Source organism: Macrobrachium rosenbergii, chromosome 47 (genome assembly GCF_040412425.1).
Source record: "Macrobrachium rosenbergii isolate ZJJX-2024 chromosome 47, ASM4041242v1, whole genome shotgun sequence".
NCBI classification, from domain to species: Eukaryota; Metazoa; Arthropoda; class Malacostraca; order Decapoda; family Palaemonidae; genus Macrobrachium; species Macrobrachium rosenbergii.
The window spans coordinates 37582442-37608561 of record NC_089787.1 but is presented as its reverse complement, the minus strand read 5'-3'; the positions used below and the strand labels follow the sequence as shown (position 1 = coordinate 37608561).

The 26120-nt window shown below is 35.7% G+C and overlaps 1 protein-coding gene across 1 annotated transcript in view; it reads left to right on the top strand.

Annotated features, from left to right (window-relative positions):
* The window catches only part of LOC136830774 (uncharacterized), a 175121-nt gene that overhangs the window by 122364 nt on the left and 26637 nt on the right, over nt 1-26120 (top strand). The gene's annotated exons all lie outside the window — the stretch shown is intronic.

Genomic DNA, 26120 nt, shown 5'->3' with positions numbered 1-26120 from the left:
ATGTATGAACCTACGTTCCCGACACTCCACGTTTCCCACCAGTCCAAAATGCTATGCCATGGCTGGGTCTTTGTCGGGACCCATAGTAATAAGGTACCCCGGAGGACAGGGGTACAGGTTTGAAACCTACAGGAAAACCTTCCTTGGGTCAAGTGAGGGCCGCGTGCAAAATTTTGTGTAGGTCAATCAAGCAGTTCGGATTTCTATAGAGCACACGTTTACAAGTTCAGTTACATTCACATTTAGATATACATTCACACATACATACATGCATATATACACAAAGACAAATGCCTTTATTTATACATTCATTACGTCCCATATTTTCGTGATTCAGTTACACACATACATACGTACATACACACCTTGTATGACCTACGTTGTGTCTTCAGTTATTTGAGTTGGCAAGGAAAATAAAATAACCTTCAATCTCTCTCCCTCTCGCCATCGTTGCTGTTTTCCTCATATCAAATGAAACGGAAGTATCATTTAAGCCACTGTCACGCAAAAAAAAAAAAAAACTGCTGTCTGGTTACAAATGTCTTTCGATTTTAAATCAGACCCAGTTGGTGTTTTATCACACACCGTAAGACAAGGAGTTTTATTACAAGAGTAAAAAAATCTAGAGAGTTTTATTAAAAGAATAAAACTCTCGACAACCATGCTTAAATGCTTCTCACTTGAAATATATACTATCTTACACAAGTTTATTATGTAAATATTTCCTTTTGCATTTTTTTGTCATTTTTCAACGAAATTGGGCGAAAGTAATGTCAATCTGATTATCTAGGTGCCTTAGAATATATTTGACTGTTTTCTTGGGTAGAATTATTCTACGTCTTTTGAGAAATAATACATATTTTGATATTGCTTGTTTTGTGATTATTCTAACTTTTTTTTAATTCCTGCTTTGCAATAATCAGTAAACAAGTTTATACAACATTCTTTGGGATATTTTTATTTAACTTTTGTCAAGAGACAAGAAATCTACCACAGTGTGCAACTGGAACCTCGAAAGTTCAAGCGAAGATGCAATGCATTACTAACAATTCACCTTGCATTTTAAGTATTTATTTATAGTGTTATCTCTTTATTTATTCATTTATCTTTCTTATTTTTCTTTTCTGATAACTGACTTCTTCTCTCAGCATTTCTTGTTATCGTCTGTAACTTCTTTCAGATGAACACTATATTATTCTTTGGAAGCTTGAATTTCAAGTCAGTGGCCCCTGTGGTTGGCGTGTTCCATATGAATAAGATTCATCTTCTGAATAATAATTTTCTAAGTAATAGTAGTTAATTTCTCACGCGTTCTGACTACAAGTTTCAAGTAAAAAGCGAATGAATACTTAATTAGTCTTGATTTTAAACGCCAAAGGTATGAAATATCTGTAAGAGAAGTCTCGCTACACTATTTTAGTCAACGCAAACCAATCCATGACTCAAGCCATCTTGAAAAAGGTGAATAAAGATTTCTTAGGCCTATTCAAGCCTAATTTTCGTAATGGAGCTACGTAACACCAGCTTGTCCACCACATCCCAAATCTATTGAACGCTTACCATCGCTTTGATTATTCTATTAAGGTTTTTTGAATTCAAATAAGAATAAACTCCATTATATTGTTGTTATATTATCCATATGGAACAAGCCCACCACAGGGGCCACTGCCTTGAAATTCAAGCTTCCGAGGGACATGGTGTTCATTGGAAAGAAGTAACAGAAGATAATGGAAAATACAGAAAAAAGGTCACTTATTAAAAAAAAATTAACAGATTAATAAATAAATAGGAAAGAATTTTGGTATACTATTAAAATACAAGGAGAGTTGTAATAGGGTAGTAATGCATTGCATCTTCGCTTGAACTTCTGAAGTTCCAATTGCACATTTGCTTGTTTTTTCCTTGATAAAAAAAAATCAAAAAAATGTTTGATCAAGTTTTCACTCCTACTCAGAATTCTTGCTCTAAAATCAACCTTTCGTTTACGAAGGAGTTGTTTTTCTTGAGAGATCTTTTTTCGTTTTATTTATAATGTCCTCGAGTTAATGAACACAACTCCAGGGATTCGCAAAATGATTTTACAATATCTAACTTTCCCAGTTTCCCTTGGCACTTCTTTAAGATCAATGACTAAGGGAAATATCTCTGTAAGTGCCAAGAAGGTGTATGCGTCTCGGATGTGTGTACATAATAAATGTATATGTATATATATATATATATATATATATATATATATATATATATATATATATATATATATATATATATATATATATATATATATATATATATATAATTTTAATAGCCACAGTGCCCTCTTAACTTTTCGAATTTTTCGCGCTTTTTGCATACGCTTGTCACTACAAAACCTTAGATCCAACTGCAAGAAATTTGAAGTAATTATGATGTCCGGTAACGGGAGACGAACCCGCGTCCCATAATCACATCGAGGTCACGTTGCCGACCTGACCACGCTAAGGATAAAAGTCTCTTGCCTTTCGTACACACATATACCTGTCGAATTCAGATATATTTATTAGAGTTGAAATAGACCCATCCTCACCATCGTAGCCAAGTGGGCAATCGTTTTTATTGCTTTTAGGCTGATTATGGGACAGATTCGGACCAGTAGATTCTGCATATATATTTTAGCCTAAAAGCAATAAAAACGATTGCCCACTTGACTACGATGGTGAGGATGGGTCTGTATCCAAAAAGTGCGAAGAATTCGAGAAGTTAAGAGGGCACTGTAGCTATTACAATTACATATGTATCTGGTAAAAAGTGACCAGTAGATTTTACATATATATTTCAGCCTAAAAGAAATAAAAACGTTAAAATTAAGGGAATATCATATACAATACAGCTAATCCTGCTGTGAGCTTCTTAAAGAAGTTTTCACTGCTATAGCTGCTCATTCTTGATTCCTTTCCTATAATTTCAATAATATTATCCTCTCTCAGTAATATGATTCCTTTGTCACTGTCATAACAACTATCACCATCCCCATTATCATCAGTTTGGTTATCCAGCACTACACTGTCACCATTAGAAACCACCATTCCCTCACTGTCCCTTTGGTCAGATGTAGGTTCAGGTGTTTCATATTGCAGGCTAGAGTGTTGTGCAATGGATGAACAAGTGATAGCATCTGTTGTCCCGTTTTCCTCTTCCAGCCTTTTTGTTCCGTTGTACATATCTCCACATATCTTCATAACAGCCGGAATTCTTTGTCCCACTGTCCTCTGGCAATTCTTCGTCCATGAAGAGGTCATTTCCAAGGTCTCGATTTGTTTCTTCAGCAGGATTCTTCTGCCTTGTGGCATCTTGCTCTGCGCTTCCCTCTTCCATTGATGTCATTAATTGACGTGGTGGAAAGCACAGCGAGGACGGGCGTTTTGTCTTCATTAGCCTTGCATTGGATTAATATAGGATACGAAAATCCTCATTAAAAGAGCACATACACGTGTAAGGCTGTTTTTCTTGAAGCTCATGAAGAGAACCCGAAATGTCCAAGTCGTTATACAACCCTTTCAGATTTCTGATGTATCGGGCGTTGCGAAAGTCGTTTAAAACTTAATATTATGAAAGTAAGTGTAAAGTGAATAAGGTGTTTATGTATAAACTGAAGAGAGCTAACACTGATAATGAGCGATTAATCACTGCAGATTGACTGTCACGACTCAGCTTATGAATCAGTTAATATCTTTGCACTCTGATGTTAAGTGTACGTAGATAAGAGTTTTTATGCCAGGGACTCTGGTTTGTTAATTTCTGAGAAGTATGTGAACTTTGCATTTAGAATGGCTAATCAGATTTTTGTTTAAAAGTTATTTTTCCTTGATCAGATTTTGTTCAATTTGCGTTCTTATCATACGTTATTTTTAATGGTTTTTGAATTATTATTTAATCCGAAAATCGTATTTCTTCTTTTTACTTTTGTAGGAGGATAAAAATGTTACGGAAAAGAAGGATCCATTCTTGGTTGGCAGTCCAGTTAATAAATATCTATGCGGATACCATTTAGTTGATTTAGTCTTGACATATCTTAAGCAGCCACTCAAGTTCCTGGGTCATATTTTGCAGCTTAATCCGGCACAAGCCATCCGCTTATTTGTATTCATTCCATAGCGATACATAAAAAGATTCGAGACTAATCTGTTGCAACATCTATTGGCCTTTGATGTTTGAATATTGATATCGCTTCTAAATAGTCCCATCAAAAAAAAAAAGACCCACAGTCGAATTTGTAATGTTGCGGATGCGGACTTCACGAGTCAGGTGCTCTCCCTCTAATTCTTCTTGCATGCCTTTACTAGACGCTTGAAATTGCATGCGCTTCGTAATGGTTGCATGTACATTGCAAACCATGTTTCCAAATGGCCGTTGTATGCGAGAGACCCAACAGCCCGTCTCTGCGCTTGGCGGATTCCTCGCATCACAAAGAATGCAACTTTGTGATACGAGCGATGTAGAGTGAAGTTGTTTTTCTTCTTCCTGGTGAAGTCGTCCTTGGTCTTTATTATATGAGTGTTTGCTCTCATGAGCAGGAGGAGGAGGACGAGGAGTTGGAGGATGTGGAGGGGAAGGATAGGGAGAAGAGACTGAGTTAAAGAGGGCCTGTAAGGAGTGGTTGGTTGGTTTAGGGGTGAGGGGTTGAAGGACCCTGCTGGCCTTGAGACTCAAAGTACCGCCCCTCGTGTTTTCTTGGTGCTATGTGAACGACCCAAAGGCTTCTTATTAAGTCCGAAGGACTCTTTTGCAAGATGCTTGAGTGCTTTAGGTACCAATTCCTGTCGCTTGCAACTCATTCCGTAGGATTGCCAGAGCAGCGACCTTCATGGGTCGCCCAAATTATTCTTGTTGTTCGTTAATCGCCATATCACAGAATGCATCGAATGCAATGGCGTCGTAACAATTCCCATTTCCTCTGGGCTCCTCCCTCTCCTTTAGATGCCGGATTAAGGAACATTTTCTTTGATCAAATGGAGGACCTTTGTACAGCAGGCGTGGCTGGAGGTCTGCTCCTCGCAATTCACTGACGTTGGACTTCTCACGCAAAGATTTTTCCATTATGTTTCTTGAAAAACCTCGTCAACGTGTACCGCAGAGGCGAAGGCGCCGAGACGTTCTCCTCGACCATTTTTTCTTCATTTCGCTAGACGACCGTATAACAAAGCAACTATGATTAAACAACTCAAGGGAGTTACCACGGAGTCAGAAATATTTTCTTATATGTGGCTGCGCATCCTCCATAATTTATTCCGAGATATACGGCCTCGTAACTGCTGGTTTACAGTAGTTAAAACCCTTTGGAAACGTGTAGAGTCTGAACCTCCCTTCAAGGTGTTATCCTTTATGCTAAATTTAGCCCAGTGGTGTAACAGCTGAGGTCCTTGTACTTCCCAGTAATCAGGTATTAAAGCAATGGCTCCTTAAACGACCACAGCATCTAATTAGTGAGACAGAAAAGAAAAAAAATAAGGCGAGACAACTCGTTTTCCCAGCCTCCATTCCTGAATCTAAGGCACGAGGGCTACACATGCAATATTGAAGGAAACCAAACGAAGATATACGGGAAATGTTTAACCTTCAGGATTCACGCCCCCTCCCTCAACGGCCCTCACCATCATCAAGTTGCAAGCAGACAAGACAACGAGCCAGATGTCACACTGGGACGCCCGAAGCCAGCTATGTAGAGTGTCTAGAGAAGGGGGGATGTTTTGCCTTATCTCTGCTTGATCGCATGATGTCTGCGCTTTGTATTCTGCCAGGGAGGCTGCAAGAGGGTGAGGCACACTTACAAGACGGCAACAAAGGAAAAAGATATGGTGGTGATGGTGAACGATGGTGATGATGAGGACAACCCACGGAATAAATTTGGCCGAAGAGACGGATATGAGAGCGCAGAGAAAAGCAAGCCAACGATAACTATTAAAAATGCAAAGTTATGGTTATGATTGGGGAAGAGAAGAGAAAATTAAGGGTAAAAACATTAACAAGAAGATATTTGGTCTGGCAAAGAGCAGCCGAGTAAAAACTTAACATTTTATGCAGGAGGTAGAAGAAAGTCAACAAGAAACAAGAAATTTATGAAACATTCGACATGATGATTGGAGGTAGGGTAATGCCTGTAAATCCGATGCAGATGCCAAGTTTAAATGAAGGTAAAATGAAATGTCATTGTAAAAATACTTTTGAAATACTAAGGAGGTTCTAAACTGGAAAATGAATTAAAACGGAAATAAAGGAAAGAAAGCTATGTATTTCAAAAATGTTCCCGAGAGGACCATTGTAGAACAAGGATATCAGGAAAATAATAAAACAGGAGAAAGAATAAAAGAATGTAAAATTTGAGAAAGAAGAGGGAAAGCGATGAGCCTGCAGTAAAAGAAACGAAAATAAGGTAAAATAAGAGCGAAAGATATAGGAAGAGGAGTTGTTAGATAAAAACATCCGTAAAGAGAAGAGACAAAACTACTGAGAAATGAAAGTAAGGAAGACAGAAACTCTGAAAATAAAAAAATAAAAAAATAAGAGGAGGCATTGATAAGAGATTAAAAGAGGAGTAAGAAGGAATTCTGGAAAAGAAAATGGAAGTGGAGAAAGAACACAGAACTGAAGGAACACAGTAACAGTGAGGAAATCACAGTGAATAAAGAAACGAGCGAAAGGAATAACGCAAATGTGAATAGTGGAACTGTTACCTTCTTGGTCCTTATTGTGACTTACTGCTGCTCATCAGATTCCCAGAGCCTGTTGCAAGTTTATGAAAATTTCCCTTTTTGGGGTGAGTTTGATCCATGTCCTTATGGATGTCATGGAAGCTTACTTGTCAGCGGCGCCTGGCATTCATTTGGGGCCACCAATTCAAGTATCGACCAGATTTAAAAGTGTTTAGAGGAAATGACGAGATAACTAGGATGAATATTATAAATAACTGAAGGATAGTAAAAGATAGTGGTTTGAGGTAAAGTGAAATTTAGGCTGTCACGCCAAGCACTGGGGTACTTTCGGCCATGTTGCGCCCAGGACAGCGAAAAGAAGGAGTTGGAGTGGTTGCACAGCGAGATAAAGAGCACTATAAAATTAAGGAGGTGAAGTACAAGGTTCTAAAGGTGGAACTGGGAGAAAAACCCACATTTGCAATAAGAAGGAAGCGTTAGAGGTGTTGGACAGCAGATTGAAAACAGGAAGGGAGAATGGATGTAAAGTATAGGGCTTAAAAAATGGGTGCAGCTAGGGGTTGAAGGGACGCTGCAAACACTCTTAAGTAATGCCTACAGTGCACCACCCCTCCAGGGGTGGGATCGATTGTTAGCTGTTTGATAAACAAAAACCTGATTAGTTAACGAAATAGGAAGACGGCTTTAGTCAAAGGTGATAATTAAATCATAAATAACTGACAGGTGAAAAATGGTAAATAAAAAAGAAGTAGGTTTTGATATCCAGTTGGGAAGACATGCAAATATTAACAGCCAGTGAGAAATTCAAAGGACCAGTATTGCCTAGGGCATTTCTGGAAATATTGTTTCGTAAAGGTTAGCGGATTAAATGCCATGAGTAATATAATGAAGTGAAGATGGATAAAACTAAAAAGTATGATAATGAGTCGTGTGGCTATTGCTTGATTTGTCTAAGAAATGTGACGTCGCGAAGTCGACTGCGGGAAGTAAAGAGACAACTGGAGATGTGATGACGGATAAAAAAAATTTAAACACGCTTTTTATTAAAATGCACTAAACAATAAAATATTATTTTTTGAGACACCAGGATTTTCTTACAATTAATCATGTCTACAAAAATAAAAGCGTGGGCGCCAAACATGGAAGGAAATGCTACAAGGAAAAAAATGTGTTTTATTTCTTGTAGCAATTCCTTCCATGTTTGCCGCCCACGCTTTCATTTTTGTGTACGTGATTAATTGTAAGAAAATCCTGGTGTGTCTCAAAAAAATATTTTTTACTGTTTAGTGCATTTTAATGAAAGTGTGTTTGAATTTTTTTTATTCTATTTTATACTTTTTAGTCTTTACAGAAATTGTAAACGATTTATGATTGTAGCTAACGAAACGGAACGTGATATTCTATAATATCCCGTCGGGCCAAAGAAGGTTTTAAAAATCCGTAGAGTTATTAAATTACTCTATTGATACAAAGAAGGTATGAAAAATCCGCAAGGTTATCCACTTCATACTAACCCTGAGGTACTGGGAGAGGTCACTGCTGACCTACTGATCATGTAAAGTTGTATTGTCACCAGGACTGAGTAACCAAGCAAAATTTCAGGTCCATCGGACGAAGGGAGCAGGTCGAAAATTGAGTTACAAGATTTGACCCAGACAAAAAAGCAAGCTCAATAAAAGCGTAGAAAAAAAAAGGAAAATCATCAGGAAGATTAACCCTTATCAGAACTGAATGGAGGACGTCAAGGAGGCGACAAAGAAACACTTCCAAGATAAGAAGGGAGAGAAGGACCAATAAAACATATCCGAACAGGAAAACACGTAACTGAAAAGACGGAAGAAAGAAAGGAAGGAAGGAAAGGAAGATTAAAATGAGATGAACTTTAACGACTTCAGTTTATTAGATAAAAAAAAAAAACAAGGAAAAGGAAGTAAAATTGGAAGTGTCATTACGCTAGCAAGTCGCGAAAAGGAAAAGTTGTGATTATAATATGAATAAATTTAGTCAAAAGGTAATTTTCTTTTCAAGACAGGAATTAAGGAAAATCTAATTGAGAAAAGCAGCATAGTATTTTAAAACGGAGAGAGAGGGAGAGAGAGGATCTGTCGGTAAAGAAAACTACAACCGACACGAACAGCAGAAAGTAAGGAAAGCTTTCGAGATGAACAGCTTGTTGCAAAAAAGTAGTTTTGAAAGGAAAAAGAAAGCTGTAAGAGCAGGTAAATCCCTGCGAGACTTGAAAAAATCTCAAGGAAGATGCATCAGAAGGCAAGAAAAAGTAATACATTCATAACATTTAATAGATTAAATTAGAAGATTGATGGCAGTGTTTAAGAAGACTCATCGCAGAGAGAAAAGAGAAAAAAAAAAGACAGCTGATGATATAAAGAAGGGCTTGAGAGAGAGAGGCCGGAGTAAGCTGAAGAAGTCTTGCTAAAGCACATAACGTTGTCAGCGTGATATTAATTAAGCAAGCATCTGACGATCGAAGGAATGCAATAAAAAAAAAAAAGTTAGATGAAGTTGTGCACGAAAACAGCATTTGAAAGGGTGAGAAAACAGAGAGAAGACAAAAAAAAAAAAAAAAACCCTCAGATATGAAAAAGGAAATGAAAAAGTATTAAACATTTGTGCAGGAAACGACTAATGTAGGTTGTGACTGTCTATAAGGGTGTGTGTGTGTATATATGTATATATATATATATATATATATATATATATATATATATATATATATATATATATATATATATATATATATATATATATATATATATATATATATATTATATATATATATATTATATATATATTATATATATATGTTATATATATATATATATATATATATATATATATATATATATATATATATATATATATATATATATATATCTATAGTAAAAATAATGATTGTCTCTAAGTAAAAATAATGATGTAAACTTGTTTGCTTGCAAGAGTTAATGAACTGTTCTCACAATTCCTAGTTTTTTTTTCCCCAAGTTCACATTTAGAATGGCTTTAATCCTCAGCTGTCCTACTTCATTGTATGTCTGACCCACACAAGGTCGCATTCCGGGCCAGATATTTATATCTTTCTCTTCGTCAGACTCCTACTACAGCTTTGTTAACAGTTCTCGCATTCTGAGTGTCCTTTGTCAGTGCTCCTCTTTATTTGATTTCAACGTGATAAATTCTTTATCCAAAAGAATAGTCACTTTTCTTCCCCTTATTACTCATAGAATTTTTTACACTGATTTAACATTGTTTCCCTTGGTGACTGCTCTCTTAGTCTCTGGTTTATCTATAAACTTGAAATCATTCTTCTGTCTCATTTAGGTTTCACCCCTTCTTCATTTAGCCTATTTTTTAATGATGATAACCAAAGATCTCTAAAAAAGGAAGAAAATGTCCTTTAAACTTCTTGTATTTAATATCTGATCCAGTTGTTGAATTTCTAAAAAAAAAAAATCCTAGCCACGTTTTTATAATAATTCATTAATTTTATAGACAATTTTGTACATTTAAATTTTTCCAGTAGTCATAAAGCATATAGGTATTAAGTAAATACCTGATGTAAATTTTTATTTGAGAAATCTTTATCTTATTTTAGTCCAAATAACTTCTTAATTGTCCGGCGTCGATGACCGCAGTTGTTGCTATTCTAGTTTACACAATATGAATGAATCAGGCAGCCAATCCCTGTTTATATCTTGCCTTTTATCTTTAACCAGTTTCCATAAACATCATTATTTTTCCGTCATCAGTGCTGAAAATGGAATATTTTATTTAGCGTGTATCATAAATAAAATCAATTTTCTTTAGTGCTCCTTTCATAACGTGGAATGTTTTAGCGATTACGCTGCTTCTAACGTTTTATATTTCAAAGTTACCAATGTATTTTGCACTTGTCCAAGTGCCTTAGTTTTTGAGGCATTTATTTTGGCAAATGGCATCATCTGGCGTCACCGGCATAATTACAGTAGTTGTGGATATTTTCTCGAGCTTTTGTTGAATCAGTTCCTCGTTTCCTTTTTGGCCAGTTTATCTAAGGAAAAAGCAGCCTTGAAACTGATAGCGCTGAAGTACGTTAGTATCATATTTACGCTTCATCAGATGCTCGTGTGTTTATATGTACATACGGTTTATATTAGTATATGCGGTTCTTGAATTAGTGTTTTTCTTAGTTTCTTCTATACAAACTCACGTAAGACTAACATGAAAATACGATATCAGGTATATCATTGAAAAATGGAATCATTCAGTTATGCTGTCTGTGCTGCTGAAAGTTTTGGTCACCATGGTCATTCGCAAACACAGAACTAAATAGATTAAGACACACTTATAAATCTTTGTGTAGTTTTACAGAAAGTTCCTCAAAGTATGGTGAAAATACTAGGAATTTTTGCTTATAATTTTTTTTCTTTCCTGAATAAAGTTTATCACCGGTCTTGGGTCCTCCAAAACAACTTTATTATCGTAGTTGGAAATTTCTGCCAACATTTAAAACCAAACAGAATAAGTTTGGATGTTTGCTTCGTCTTTTCCAACTCCTGGGAACCTGAGAGTTTCCATCTGTTCAGAATCATCGCTGAAGATATGCATATATCCTACACGCACATGCATACCCAAACAAAGAGGAGGATGCTTTGATAAAATGCAACGTGTAACAACTCCATTCCATTCGTACTTTTATCAAGCACTTACACATGCAGACACTAAATATAGTTGTGCGTGTGTCTGCGCGCGCGCGACTAACAAAGTGGACTTTTACTTTACAAGTGATAAGTATAAAATGTTTTGGTGGTACACTTGGAGTGGCATTAAAAGGAGAAATTAATTGTGATTCATTATTACTTTACTATATATTTATATATTAATATATACATATATATATATATATATATATATATATATATATATATATATATATATATATATATATATATATATATATATATATATATAATTTAATTTGCGTTTGCGTTTTGTGCTCATCGTCATGTATGTGTGGCATGAATTTAAGAGAAATTATTTGTATATAATAAAAGAAAAATGATAAGGAAAAATTAGAAATATTTAGAAGCGAGTGGTTTAAGATGGAAGTATCCATTAATTATGACAAAATAATACAAAGAGAGAGAGAGAGAGAGAGAGAGATAGGAGTAGGGCTTAGATATATTGAGTGTGACGAAATCTCAAGGTTGCTTCCTACCGTCAAATGAACATTCATGTTGCGAATTTCGTTCTCAGACTTATCTACGGTGTCGAATAAATATGCTTCCAGCATTCTGCTTATCAGGGGACATATATTAATTATGCAACGCATGCATTGTAAGGGTAACTTATTATCACCGCGGTATAATGGGACTGGTTTCATTTGTATAAAAAAAAAATAGATACATGGACAGGAAAACGCAGCTTACTTTATCCCTGAAGAAAGACCCGTTTATGCTGTCTGTACTGTTTCCATCCCGTCTGTGCTTTGATTTATATCTTCAGAAAGTTCCTTTATAAATTTATTTTCATGAGTTTTATGTATTCATGAGGGATTCTATCCCGGATGAAAGAGGAAGATTAGGCGTAGGTTAACGTCCCTCTCTTGTAAGAAAAAAAGCTTATACCAAACCTTCGCTGTGGGCTTCAAGTGCCAGTTGATCATTACGGGACCCGAAAAGTCAACAGAATAAGAATTAGTTTTCTTTTGTGATTGTTTTTTTTTTATTTTATAGATGGACCTGGACTCACTAACATATATAATTTATTGACTGCCTCAAGAGCTTTGATAGTTTTAATTCAATTATAAAATCATTTATTTAATAATTTATGTAACTTAGCTTTATGAAGCTTTATTTTATGATAGTGGGTATGTGCGTGTATAACTTATTTAAAAAAAATTAAAGAATCAAAAATAAGATCCCAAAAGGCCACAGTTACAATGCAGTTTTGTTTAAAGTTCTCACACTGTGGCTTTCGTCACCTGAAACTAGTTCTGTGGCCGTGTGTCCTGGTTCCCTGGGATGTATGAATAGAAAATTAGTTCTCATTGTGTTCTAGGGTGCTATAATTTAAAAATTACCTCTTTGACTGTAGGCTGTAGCCTCCTGGGTGCCACAAATTACAAATGAGCTCTCATACTGTGGATGCTTATCTCTTTGGGTGTCTCAAATACCAAATTACTCTCCGGGATATGAGTCCTAGTCTCCTTGTGTCGCCAGTAACAAATATAGTTTTTGAGTGTGATTTTTGGTTTTCTGAGGACTGCAAATAAAAAATGAATATAAGTTCTGGTCTCTAGTAATGTAGAAAATGAAAGATTAGTTTTCTGACTGTAGGATCTGTCTCTTAAAATAGTAAGGCTGTGCAGTAGGTCTTGATCTCCTGGCAGGTCGGTAATGGCAAATCATTTCTCAGAGTGTGGATCCTGCTCTTCTGTGATGTTCAAAATAACAGATTAGTTCTCATGCCGTAGGGCCTGGTCTTCTTCTTGTCCCGGAATACAGATTAATTCTCGGATCCTTGTCTCCGGGGCGCTGCAAATAAAATCAGACAGCTGGTCTGGGTCTCTTTGCACGTCGTGAACAACAAATTAGTGTACAGGCTTTGGGTTCTGTTATTTTGTTGCCACAAATAGCACAAAAGTTTTCAAACTATGGCTTCGTCTTTCACGTGATGTTTCAGATAACATTTAGTTTTTATATGGGTTTTCCGAGGTGTCGCAAATAACATTAGTTCCAGACTGTGGGTCTTGAATTCTTCGTCGGCTAGTAACGTAAAATAGAAAAAAACTGTGACTTATGTGTAGGTATGGACATTATAAAACTTAAGAGGTTTAAACAGTGTGGGCTGTAACTAGAAGAAAGAAATGGCCTTTCAATTTTTCTTAGATATCAGTCCTTACGGAAAATCGTTGACTTACAGTATAAAATTTCGTGGAGTCGTGATGAAATGAGCGATTGCTTTAATTATACTCTCAAAGTAAATAATAAAATTCTTCCCACTTTTGAGGCTACAGTTAACAGTTTCGTAGATGTCAGAAAAGTAAATTAGTTCGTTTTCGAAGAGTCCTTCATTTTAGAAATTTTCTATTGTTTTTATTGTGCTTTAAAAGCTGACTTGTTTTCACTACGAAGGGACTTCAAGTGATCTAAACTTTCTTACATATCAAAGTTAAAACTCTTCCTGGGTTCTTTTATGATGAGAACTTTTTCCATTGTTTCTCATTAAGGTCTTTGAAAAGTGATGTCTTTCCCAGGACGAAGTGTCAGTTCAATTGACATTTTTTCTTAGATATTAAAAAATAAACACTTTTCCTAACACTTTTGACTTAATTTACAACGTTTTATATGACCTTTGAAAATTATGTCTTTCTCACCACAGAGGGGCCATTTAAATAAATATTCAAGTCACAGACAGTCGTTACAATGAGGTTCAGGGTTAGTAGTGCTAATCTGATATTGTCGAGAGCCAGTCGACACAGACCAGTCGTGTAGGTTGCGTCACAGCTGATAGTCCGCGGCCAACTCTCTTGGGGCTCCTTTCTCAAGTTGCTAAGGTGCATAATTCGTCATTCGTAAATTGGGAAGCAATTGCAGAAGAATTGGGATCAAGCTCGATTGGGTCGAGGAACCGCTGGTCGAGTCAGTTCTCGCTGCAGTTGATCAACAACGCTCCGGCATCGTCTTTGAAGTGGCGAAATCTATTTTTAGATTGGCTATTAAAAACACGTCTTTTATCATTTAAAACATTCATTTTTAGGAGCTAAAATAAAGCCTTTAGAAGTCTCGAATATTTATTTTTTAAAGTCCATAAAAACTTTTTTATGTTCTAAAAAACAACTTTTAGGATAATTAAAAAAAGTAGAAGTCTGACAAGTCAGTTTTTGAATGTCAGAACTCTATTTTTAGAATTTCGTAGTCAATAAATTTATCGGATTAAAGCTCTCGGATGTTTATGAAACACTTGTTGAACCAAATTAGAAAATAAAACCCATTTAATAACACAAGTTTGTGTGTGTGTGTATCATGGAGAGACCGACAGAACGAGAAACCTTCTCAGAGCAAGTGAAACGATTCTGGAGATACATTGATCATCGAGGAGTCTGCGTTGGAGCTGGGATTGCTGTTAACGTCAGGTCTACGTTAACTAGAGTTTTGACATGGTTTCCATTAAATGGAACTCGGAGAATGGTGTAGTAATGGTGTCATTTTTATTGTTCTGCCTTCATTTTACACAAGATCACTTATCACCATGGTGCCAAGATGCAGATTGATAAACGGAATTGAGAAACTTCAGGAGTATTATAACCTTTATGGTTATGCGGGTGTCATTAACGAAAACGCATTAAAGAGAAACAATCTTAGGCATAATTGGGATACGCAGCACACTCACGTGGATCATCTGACCACTGCCGGCCTTCAAGCTGATGCCAATACCTGTCAGTTGTTCTATTAGCGATACGGGTCGTAAAACAGCATACATGTATTTATCGAGTTTATTACTAGTATCATTAATATGTGGGCGGTACTTGGAATGAGAACTCATGGTAGACAAGGTCAGACTTCTCGCTTTTTTATTATCTGGGTTTTAGACATTATCCGAAATTGCTTCTCAGGCTCACATGATTGAAATCATTGCGTCTGGGAATTGCTATCAAAGAGTCGGGGACTGCAATTTCTTCGGCTTTTTGACAATGAATTATGTTACGTAAGGCAAAGGGACATCACAGTAGTAAAAGTCTTTGTTTGTCACAGTAAGGGGGATGCATGAAATTTAGGCGACGACATGTTTCTCTTTTTATCGTCAGTTTCCATCGCTGCAATGAGTAGTTGTTTGAAAAGTATGAACGTTGAAAAATAGTTTCGTTCATTGTTAGTGAAATCTTTCTGTTCCTGAAGATGCATGACCGTCAGTCCTTGACATTTTCAGTCGTTTTAACAATGACGTTCTTCAATTATGCCGCCCCCCCTCTCTCTCTCTCTCTCTCTCTCTCTCTCTCTCTCTCTCTCTCTCTCTCTCTCTCTCTTCTCAATGCTTGAACTTCGCAGTTTAAAAAATCATTTTAATAATAACGTTATTTGGTGATTCAATTTTCTCTCTCCAACGTCCAGGGCTCTATAGTTCGTCAAATAAAATCCGTATGATTGTTTAACGTCATCTTAACAACAGCATCCTTCACTTTTACAATATTCTAAAGATGTGTGTGTGTGCGTGCGTGTGTGGATGTTGTTTTCAACGCTGTGAACTTCACAGTTCATAAAATAAAATGCTTATAATTAGGTTCCTTTCCTCTGGAGGTAATTTACATGACGATCGCTTAAACCTCATTTCCTCCTGCTTTATATATGTTAATTAATCTGGAATCTGTTTTTGACTGACACTTCGTGCTCCCTCCATCATGTCGTTTATTCATTGCCCGGCAAATTTCACTCGAGACGAATGATTTAAATCTTCCTTCTTCTACCCCGTCTTCTTCTCCTTCTTCCGTTTCTTTCTTCTATCCCTTCTGTAGGAAGTAAGTCTTCTCATTTCCTCAATAAACCAGAACCAAGACAATGTCCTTTGACACGCAGCGTTTGACGGGGGAAGAATAACAATCCTCTCTGACAGACTTAAGGACGCTCGCTAATCCGACTTCCCTCCTAATCCGACCATCTCAGTCCTCTGATTTTTTAGGCCTTGTCCCTGATTTTATTTGATTACTGAATGTGGCAGAGACCGTTATGTTGCCTTTTCTCTGTACCACCCGCTTTTAAGGGAAATTGATTCAAGATGAATATATGTATATATATATATATATGTGTGTGTGTATATATGTATATATATATGTAGAGAGAGAGAGAGAGAGAGAGAGAGAGAGAGAGAGACAGCATCTTTCGAATTCTTTGTTAAGAGGAGAAGTATAGGTACATTCCGTCAAAAACCATTTATGCCACTGTTGACCAACGTTGTGGATGATATATGGTAGTTATTCGACTGGAATAGTCAGTTCATAAAAAACACAGGTATATATATATATATATATATATATATATATATATATATATATATATATATATATATATATTTATATATATATATATATATATATATATATATATATATATATATATATATATATATATATATATATATATGGTAGAAAATTTTCTCATCTATACCCGTGTTGCTTTTTTATACCCACAAATACCGCCTAATAGCGAATTTGCTATTCCTTGCTTATAAATTGAATAATTGGTTTGTTCATCTGCCCCGGCAGGGATTCGAACTTGTGGGCTTGTTTATGATATAGTGATAGAAAGCATCTTGACCATTCAGCTCTCTGGACGATGCAGATGCTGCACTTATCAATTATAATTCCTTTTGGTGTAAAATAATCCCAAGATACAGTGAATTGATAGTAAATGGTAATGGTGGCTTTATGTATATATATATATATATATATATATATATATATATATATATATATATATATATATATATATATATATATATATATATATAATCTCGTAAATGAGGAAAAAACTATGAACTAAGACCATTGAACACGGGATAATTATAGAAAGGGAAATTAGAAAAAGAAAAATACACAATCTGGTAACTTATAAGATGAAATACATTTCATTAAGAAATTAAGTACTAGGTTGAAACCATAAAAAAACGAAAAAGTAGCCATACTGAAATAGAGAGAGCAACCCACAAAATTCACAAGTCGTTGAATCATGTGTAATTAGATAGCATCCAAAATTAAGGCTTCCTACGTAACTTTTTATTGCACTGTGACAGTAACTTTTAAAAAAAAAGTATTTCATCACGTCCTTTAAAAATGTTCACGGTTGGTGAATCGTATGCTGAAAGTTCGGAAACTATTTGGGCCTGTAACGAGGCTCAGTTGACCTAATTGTTAGCTAAAGTCTGATATTAAACAAATACTTATTTTATAGATTAATTGTTCTAGATGGTCTTCGTCCTTTCGTGCTCCACATAAAAGATAATGAGTTTTTCAATAAACTCTCATCTTTCCTTTTATTAATTAGAACTTTTATCTGGTTTCTTTATCTAATCGAAGACAAGGAGAGAGGATTCGAAAGGAAATATGGAAGGTGATAGAGCCTCATAAAACTTGGGAACGCTTTTCCTAGGTTCATTTTCCCCGCTCATAATCATTCCGTGAGGACTAATTTAGGAGCAACAGCCCGTTATAGCACAAGGCTGACTTAATTTAAAAGAAAAAATAATCTTCCCTTCCTCGAAAGACAAGGTCTTTTGCTGTCCTTGGAGATAAGGCATACTTTTTTCCCTCCCACCTTCGTTTTCTTGTTCTCGGCTGATCTATGTAGAACACTGATTTACCTATCCCGACGGTCTCTGCTTCCATAAATATCTCAGAATGATTAAGTAATTGTCATCGAGCCGACAATTTTGGAAATTCTAATCCCACCCCAAAAAAGCTACAGAACGGAATTATATTATCTGTTGGAACTGTGATTATCTTAAATTTTGTCCTCTTACTTAAAAAAAAATCATTATTAAAGACTTTACTTCCTTTCCTTTATATGTAGGAATCAGAGAAACAAATGTTCTGTTAAAGATTAGTTCATTTATAGATGGAAGTCAGTGTAGAAAATGTCATGACAGAATTTCTCAAGACCAGACATCCATCCTTTACTGGCTCTTTGCAAGCTCTTCCCTTACATCCAAACAAGCAAATGGCCATCAAAGTCTGTTGACGCCTTGGGAGCTATTTCCACCCGCCGGTTTCTTATATTTTAACAAAACAAAACAAAAAAATGCACCAAGCATTGAAAATAGCTTGCTTCACCGATTTCTATATGCGGCGTTGCTTTTACTGAAGATGGGGATCTACAGACGTGAAAGAGGCAGAAAGGAGAACGGTTAAAAATTGGACGCGCTTGTCCCTGAGGCCTTGTTTTTCTGTGCGTTTGAGGCCCGATCGTTAGATATCTCTCCAAGGCCGCAAACAAGAGCCAATGGTTCTTGTTTGTTGGGATGTTAATACAAAGGTCTTGTTGACGAGTGCAGATCACCTCGCACTAAGACTAATGTGACTTTTGAAGTCATATATTTTTGAATATTGTAATGTGGGCGAGGAATTGGTGTTCATTATCAGGTTGTTAAAGTGCGGGAAATTGAAACTCATGCGGAATCATGATTTGTATGTACAGCAAGGTATTAGAGGAAGCTGTTGGAGGACGTTACATTTTGCCTCTGCATCTCGTTCAGAAACAGAGACCCTGAGACTCATCAAGCGTGTAAAGGCCTTGAACTCTTCGATGAGCCCTTTTGTCAGAGGATTGGCCGTGCCATCACGACCCTTAAACACGGGGAACGAAGCCAATGAAGTGTAACCGTAACCATCACCTCGAACATTTAGTGTTTCCTGTCTGGAAGTCGTATCCACCAGACTCAAACACTCGTCTCTTCTTTTGAATAATTGTTGTTCGTAACCAGAAGCTGCTGCGGCGTTCTGTTACCTCTGGTACTCTTATCGCTCGGGTAGTTAGGAAAGTGGCCGCAAGTACAGTGGGTCTTCTAATTACACTGTTGCCAAGAAAAGCGACTCGCCAGTTGTTGACGGGATTAGGCAAGGGGCCCAGGGCGTCACTTTAAAATATTTTTTCCTCATTTACCTGCTGTTCTTCGGGGCTAAAGGGAATTGCAGATGCCATTTCGCAAGCCGTTAGGGAAACTCATAATTCGTTTACCCTGACAAAGCAGTAATCGTTTCTTAGTCTATATTATTCTCTCTCTCTCTCTCTCTCTCTCTCTCTCTCTCTCTCTCTCTCTCTCTCTCTCTCTATATATATATATATATATATATATATATATATATATATATATATATATATATATATATATATATATGCTGCCCTTTTCCATTTCAGTTAATTGCAACACTTTTACTGTTTTAACAGTATTGCGTGTAAAATTTCTGTAAGCCACGCCAGATATGTTATAGCCATTCTGAAAATAAATCAAACTTATGAAAATCTTTCATTCAATTGTATGATTCCATGCAGTGAGACGGCATCACATGTTCATTGCTTCGCCGAAGTTGCGTGTTGAGAACTCCAACGATTATTATCTGAGATTGCAACTGAATGGTGAGAGCTCTTTCTTAATTGTGATTTATTCTTTGAGATAGTCCTACTCGCGCGACCGACCGCCTACAGTGTCCATCCCACAACAGAAATCTCCGTTAATTTCTGCTCCATTTTAAGGCAGAACAAAGGAAAGAGTGGAACGTAATCCCGTAGGTGCTAATCTTATTATGAAATGCCTCAGTTTCATGTTATTTTTCTCAGTGGTGATGGTATTAAGTCGCGTGTTGATTACCTGCTCGTAATAGTTGACAGTTTTCAATCCTCATTCTTCCGACTTACAATTATTACTGGAAATTTCTCAATTTATGGTAAGGGTAAATGGTTCTCGCTCTCTCTCCTCTGAGATTAAATTACCAAAAAATGAGGGTATTAGTAAATTTTCTGTCATGACTACTTGAACGAGTTGAAGTGTTATTACCATTATCCTCAAGAACGAATAAGCTTATAAGTTTCATTGATTTCGTATTGACAAATTGTTAGCATGAATGGCTCGATGATGCAGACTGTTGGATACAGAAAGGATCTGGTGATGTAGACCATTGCTAGGTCCTCTGAGAGCTTAATGACTCATGTTATTTGTAGTTACAAGTTTATATAATACTTGGCAACATATACCATTGTTAGGTACTAAGATGGCTTTGTACAGGTCATTTTCAGAAGGTTCAGAGAAGGCATGGTAATGCAGTTCCTGACCATGCCCAGAAATGGCAAAGTCAGGTGGCTTAGTAATACACAAAATTTTTTAAGTACACTGAAGGCTTAATAGTGTAGATTATTATCAGTTACCAAAATATATCATGTACGGAGAAGGCTTTTTAATTCAAACAAATTCTTAGTTCCATGATGACACGGTAGTGCACACATTTCAGGGAACGCTAAAGGCTTGAGTTATTCACACTTTCTAACTAACCAGATAGCATATTAGGCTAATGACGACCGTCTTAGTTACACAGGTAGCCTGGTAATGCAAACAATTACTGTGAACGCAGGTAAGCTGATAATAAATGACATTGTTAAGTATACAAATGAATGAAAGTAGCACAACTTTGTTAGGCATACAGACTTAACCCAACTCAAAAATTGAAGAGATCGTTTTAAAAAATCCTGCGTAGAACAAAGAGTGAAGCTGGGGCTTGCAAGTTAAAAGTCTGTTTACATAACTCAAATATAATTGAGGGGTGGCTTTCTAAAAAATCTGTACCTTATCTGGAACGGAACGGTTATTAACCGCAGAATTATTATTATTATTATTATTATTATTATTATTATTATATTATTATTATTATTATTATTATTATTATTATTATTATTATTAATAGCCAAAATTAGTATAAAATAAGTCCTCTGCAAAAGAGGGTAAATCTTTCTAGTTAATTATTTCATCTGAGCTAAATGTAGTTCCTTAAAAATTAAGCAGAGGACTCCTTCTCCCTTCTCTTTTTCTTGGCGAACCTTCAAATAGAGAAAAAAATCAGAAACTGCGGACGCATGCGCATATTGGAACTTCTCGTGCTTAGAAACATCCAATTATCGTAAACGCCTGCACTCTTAAACAACTCGACATCTATTCATGGACTTGAAGTGGGAATTAGTACCTTGCAACGTGCTTTGTGAACGCTGGAATGAATGCAGGCAAAATGCTCAAGTGTTACCTCGTTCTATAAAATCCATTTGTTTTTGAAACTTTGCATCTCGTAAACTCCTAAATCCGTCAGTAAATGTCAAACTTCGCGAGATTGTTGGCTGCGATACCTCCATGTGTAGAAGAAGATTAACGTGCTGTTGAATTTATACTAATACACTTGGAAGCAGTTGAGTTCGAAAATATATCATCGCTATGAATGAAAATGAATCATAGTTATTGATGAAAATAAATCACAGTTACGAATGACAATGTATCGCGGTTATAAATGAATATACATCACAGTTGCGAATGAAAATATATCACGGTTATAAATGAATATATATCATGGTTATGAATGAAAATATATCATGGTTATAAATGAATATATATCATGGTTACGAATGAAAATATATCACGGTTATAAATGAGTATATATCACAGTTACGAATGAAAATATATTACGGTTATAAATTAATATATATCATGGTTATGAATGAAAATATGTCATGGTTATAAATGATCGTATATCATGGTTATGAGTGAAAATATATCACGGTTATAAATGAATATATATCATGGTTATGAATGAAAATATATCATGGTTATAAATAAGCAAAAAACTATGCTGCCTGGAAATATAAAATCTAGACAAATTGGTAATTTATTACTAATAAAAATCTATGTAGATTCATGCATCATGATTATTATTCATTACAATCTATGCCAATTTATGCGGTAATCAAAATTTTCATACTTCAGCGGCGTAAAATGAAAATTTTTTAAATCATCAAAATGTCAGTAATGTCCTTGTCTAAATTCTCAGTTGTAAGACAACTTGAATATTCGTGGAATTGAGGTATTTTTTTCATGACTTACAAAGGACACTCGGATGACCATGAGATAGAAACCTCTCTTCCAGCTCGATGTGTTGAATGATTCATAAAGAAGGCGACATTTTTTTGAGAATCGTATTTGTTAAATACAGTCACGTAACATCGAATGACTGATTGGACACTTGTGAAACCCGATCATAACGTCAGAATTAACTTTCAGGTTAATGCAACACAATGGTCTCCTTCGCTTTTAGTATTTCAGATATGACAGGGGCATTGCTGATGACGTGTGTATGAGGAATATCAATAAAGTTATCGCCAAGTCCCTTCCTGATTCAATTAAACAATACAGTTCTAGCACTTTAAGTTCATCCCCTGAGATGGTATATTCGTCATAAGCTAAACTAAGTGTTCTTTGGTTATATGTATATGTATATATATATATATATATATATATATATATATATATATATATATATATATATATATATATATATATATATATATATATATATATAAATAAATGTGTGTATGTGTAATATATATATATGTATGTATCTGTGTATACATATATATACAGTATGTATATATACAGATATTTAAAATATATATATATATATATATATATATATATATATATATATATATATATATATATATATATATATATATATTAGTACTGTATAAAGATATTTTTAAGGCATCACATCATCACTTCTCGTGAATGCTTTGCACCTGGGTTTTCCTTATGCATCGCAGGATGGCAAAAGGACGGAATTATTAGAATAGTTTGCAAACAAACAATAATAGAAGAGTTTAATAGTGTTAGTTTAGTTTTGAGTGACTTAATACCCTGATGAGTCAAGGATCAGTGGAAGAGGATTTTAACAGAAAATTTAACTTGGTCTTTGCCTTGCCGAAACTAGACTTTTACAGCAAAGATTAACACGATGACGAAACATATAGCTTTAAATAAAATTGGAGACTTATAGCTATAAATGAGGTCACTCCTGATTTTTAGAGAGAGAGAGAGAGAGAATATGTTTCAATTTTAGAGATATCCAGTTTCTGTTAATGCAACACTGAGCATTCTTTTCAATGTCAAGTTGTGACAATATATCGTTTGGAATTTCTCGTGGCATAACCGTTTATCAATTTAGAATTTCAGATGTCTTCCCTATACTGTTAACCGTCTCTTCGCTTAGAATTTCATGGGCACGTTCGGTAAAAAAATAAATGTCCAATTTAAACTTTTAGTGTGGAAAAGTGTTTATCCAGGAAGTGAATATTTCAAAATAGTCTTTGGATTTTGAATTTTTAACGCGTTTGATTGCCAATTAATACCTTGCTTTCTTCATATTGCCGAATCCTTTTACTTTTTTCACATTCCGGTTTATGCAGATTTCAAGTTGATTCGTTTATCTGTTGATTGATTAGTGTCATGTTATTTTTCCGTTAAACTGCGTTGCACTTATTTGCAACCTATTAACTGAGTAGTGGACTTCATAAGATCTATTACGTTCAGTTATAGAGCACAAAATTAGTGTTCACAGGCGATATGAGGCTTTATCTCAGGTTTTTTGTAATAGCCTCATCTTGGTGACTTGCGAGGAAGTACAGTAATGATTTATGAAAAATAAACTATCAACGGAAAACAAGTGTTTTATTGTAAATTATGCTCATGTAAATGCGACCCTTAATGACTCTTAAGGGAGGTCCGCAGAGGGAACCATGAAATTGCATCCCTTTGTTTCACATATTTTTCTTCTTTCCTTCTTTCAGAAAAATTGATATTAAAGAATCAGTCAGAGCATTACGACCATGATGACCTTTCTCCTTTATTAGTATTATGGTTGTTTCGTAAGCTCCTCGTTGGACAAGTCGGTAGAGTTCTCGGCTAGCACTCTGCTAGGCCCGAGTTCGAGTCTCCGACTTGCCTATGAAGAATTACAGGAATTTATTTCTGGTGATGGAAATTCATTTCTCGGCATAAGGTGGTTCGGATTCCACAATAAAAGCTGTAGGTCCCGTTGCTAGGTAACCAACTGGTTCTTAGCCACGTAAAATAAGTCTAATCCTTCGGGCCAGCCCTCTTTAGGAGAGTTGTTAATCATCTCAGTGGTCTGGTTAAACTAATGTATCCTTAACTTATGGTTGTTTCGTTTTGTACGCACTTTATTTAATCAATTTAATCTTCAGTGAGGAATGATGCGCATTTGACACTTTTAAAGGATGGCGTAGTTTGCGTTTTCTTGGCATGCAAGGTACGCATTTCGCAGTTTCTTGAAATGCTGGTAAATGTAGAACAACCATTAAGTCCCCACAAAGCTATAGTACTGTTCTCACTATGGAGAGTATATTCGGAACGATTTTTACAATAGACACTTTCGTTAGGTATACTAAACGTATTTTTGGAATGTTCGTGTTTACTATTACGTTATTGACTTATTAAGATCATTATTCATTTCTGCTGCTGGAACTTATTTATATTACAGGAGTACCTCGTCGGCATATTAATGCAATATTTTGTTGGTGGCATGCCCATCATTTTGAAAAGAATACGGATTGGGCATTTCTAATTACTTTTTGGGTTCTATTTTATTTTATTAAGGGGAATCGCCGTTTGTACGATTTTTTTTTTTTTAGTACTTAGCCTTTTCATTCATGAAATATTGTAAGATACTCGTTGTGCCTTCCATCGCGAACAGTTTAGTAACTTGCAGTTCTTTGGAGTGCATTTCCTCAAGCATATGGAAACCATCGTCTCACAGTTCCTTTTGGAAAATCACAAAAGAAACGGTGAGATAATGATAGGAAAAAAAAACCCAGTCTTTAAAAATTTATATTGTGAGAAACAATTATGTATTCTGCATACAAGTTTTCTTAACGAAGCCGGTATTCGAGATCATCACAGCATGAAGTGTTATAAAGGAACGGCGGGTGAATCAGTTATCTGAAAGAAAGGATGTGGTTTTAATAGGGTAACACTCTTTTCCCAGTGCTCTCTCTCTCTCTCTCTCTCTCTCTCTCTCTCTCTCTCTCTCTCTCTCTCTCTCTCATTTGCTTTGTTTCCATATGCAGTGGTGCGTTTCCAAGATATCACCTACCGAGGTAATTTCCTCCGTCCTGTCACCTGTTTACTAATGCCCTGGTACTAAATTTAACGAAAGGCAATGTCAGGGTAATCCAGAATCTGTTTATAAACTTCAAAAGATTTTGAGCTCCATGAATAAAGTATGTTTTTTAATCCCCAAGCTGGTATTTTTCTAAGTGCATCATGTATATGTACAGTATTTACTCAGTTGAATTTATGGGAAAACAGAAGAAAAGAAAAATTTTTGTTGTGACTTTATGAAAGAAGTATATTCTCTTTTTGATCACTAAGCGGGTATTTTCCTAAATGATCACCAATAAGCATTTACACAGGTTATGTATCAAGACAAAAAATAAAAATAAAACTCGGTTACAACTTCGTAGCCTTAACACTCGGCCCAGGAGGTGAGGCAATATTTCAGAAATGTTTTCCACAAACAAAATGAGCCGGGAGTAATGAGAGTGAGGTTTATGGACCGAAATTACAAATTTGTCAAGCTATTAGTGTCAGAGGGACGTGCTTCCCCAAGTCTGCCCATAAGAGCAGCCGTGTTGGAGAGCTCGGGACCGTCCTGACTCCTTGTCGAGGGTGGGGAATATTGCAAATGATGATGAAACTGCAAGCACAATTCTCTGGAACATTCACTATTTACAATTCATAGAAACCCTTTGTATGTTTAAGTTTCTGTGCGGGGAAAAGGTTGGTGAACTTAGCAAAACAAGAAAGGAAGAAATGCACCAAAGAAGCACTATGATGAAC